Genomic DNA, 2,624 nt, shown 5'->3' on the forward strand with positions numbered 1-2,624 from the left:
CTACCAAAAAATGGAGACAATAGATGACAAGTGCAGATAGCAAAATTGTGCAAACATTAAAACTCGTAGACAAAAGAAAGTGCAGACACTAAAATTTGCAAACAAAAAAGTACAATGGTGTACGATTTATAGGCCAGTGGAAACTTTGTCAAATGTAGATGATAGAACAAGTTCGCAAACACTAAAACTCGTAGATGACAAAAGTACTTAGCACACAATGCAGACAACAAATTATAGAGGGTGTATGGTTAGTAGTTCAATGACAACTTGTTATATGTAGGCGACAAATCAAATTCATAGATGCTAAAACTTGCAAATGACAAAAGTCTTTAGCACACAATGCAGATGACAAAACAAGGATCACAGACGATAGTTTGGTTTTATAGCAAGTTTTAAACCCACCCACAATGTAGATGACAATACCTACAACACAGAAGCTAAAACTTAGGTTTAATGCCAAAATAAGTGGGCTAAAATGGCAAGGGTAGAGATACCAATCTGCACAAATGCTAGTTGGTGTAGACAGTAATCTATGGAGATGACAGAATGGAGATGACACTACATTTTGCACAGATGACAATGCATAGATTTTGATAGAGAGTTATGCTTTTTTTGATGATTTTTTGAAGGGAAAAATAGGAATGTGAGTCTCACTAGGCATGCAAAAATGTATGCAAGAAAACCTAACATGTTGGGAGCAAGAGTAAACAAGCACATGTTAATTGCATAGCTATATCAAATATTTAAAATAAAATAAAATGCAACTAATATTATGCCTGAGTTTTTCAACTCAATGCAACCAAAAAGAAAAGTCCTCATGCAATCTCAAAGTAGCTTAACAAAGGCACCCATGAGAGGCCCTGTTGGTTTTCTTTAGATTGGAGGGATGTGGTATGCTCTCCCAAAACACAACTATGTGAATCCCTTGATATGAAATGCAATGTGAAAATGATACTATGCTAAATGAGTGGAGAATGTTTCAAACAATGGCTATGGAATCAACCATGATTGAGAGCATTCAAAGGATATGAGTATGGAAATGCAAGAAAAAAACTAAGTTAACAATGCAAATGAGATGAAAATCTAACAACTACCAAAGGTTAGTAACAAATGCAACTCTAGAAATCACTAAAAGCTCTAATAACAAACTAGCATGATAATAATACAAATGAGGGAGATCGAAAATTCTTGAGACAAGGGCTCTATTTATAAGCTTGAGAGAGGCCTTGGTGAGGTGGCATCTATGTGACATCCACATAGGTGCTACAAGTGAGACATGTAGACAAGTCATGCAAATGGTCAACATTCAAAGTTTGCTCAGACATGTGTGAGCAAACTTGAAGAAAGGAGTGGGGGACAAAGGTGTAAGAGGTGTGGAAGGCATGAGAGGTGTGAGAAGTGTGAGGGTTCCTCACATATGTGTGAGCACACACTTAGGAATAAAAGAGGGTTTAGCAAGGTGTTTAAGAAAATAAGTGGGATTAAGAAGTGGGTAGACTTAGAAAGATGAAAGTGATGGGTGTAGATTAGGTTTTAGGATAGGTTTAAGACTAAATTAAATATAATCTAATTTAATAATAGTTTTAGAGAATTTAATAGAATGGAGGGAATTAAATAAATAAGATTTATTTAAAAGGGGATTTATGAAGGATCGTGCATTAAATAAATTTAATACATTAGGGATGGAAGTATTTAAATTAAATTTAAATGCATTAGGAGAGTGAACCTATTTAATTAAATAAGTAGAAAAATATGACAAATATAATTAATTAGTAAATAATTAATTATAATATCAAGGGAAATATTAAATAACTTAATATAGTGTTTAGGACAATTTTAAGTGTCTACAGGTTGATTTCTTTTGGGTCACATGGTAGGGCATTACATTTTCAACAATCTCCCTCTTTGGCATTGATGGCAACACAACATGTCATAATAAAATGAAATTTTAGAGCAAGGATAAAGTAAGAAACATATCCTTAATTTCATGATGAGTCTCATCCATGAGAACTCCCTTTATCACTGTGAACTCCCTCTGCCTTCAATTTTTCCCTCTCTACAAACTCTATCTTCAACATCTTCTAATAGCAAACTCTCCCTTTATGATATCAAACCAAGTTCTCCCTCTTTGATATCTACAAAATTTCTCATATATGATAGAAAACTCTCCCTCTTTGACATCTCATGCCAAAGACAATATTTAGAGAATATCAGTGTACCTCATATACTGATTTATATGTAATATGCCCTTTTCAATATTGCATTAACTATTTGATCTTCAACATGCTCTAGTTGATGCATCACCAAACTTCATTTAGTGGACTTTAGATAGAGGAGTAACCCCTAACTTACCTCTTAGACCAAATGCATCCTTAGGTAATGGCTTAGTGAACATGTCTGCAATTTGTTCTTTAGTATTCACATATTCCAATCTTACCTCTTTATTTTGCACCAATTCTCTTTAAAAATATTATGTTGTAGCATTATTTTTTGTTTTGGTTTTCATCACAGGATTCTTTGATATATTAATAGCACTGGTGTTATCATAGAATATAACCATTGGATCCTTGATTTCTGTTTTCATACCTACAAATAGTTGCTTGAACCAAACAACATTGGAACAA

This window comes from Cupressus sempervirens, chromosome 10 (assembly GCF_028749045.1).
Source record: "Cupressus sempervirens isolate cs-2001-9-10 chromosome 10, ASM2874904v1, whole genome shotgun sequence".
Taxonomy (NCBI): domain Eukaryota; kingdom Viridiplantae; phylum Streptophyta; class Pinopsida; order Cupressales; family Cupressaceae; genus Cupressus; species Cupressus sempervirens.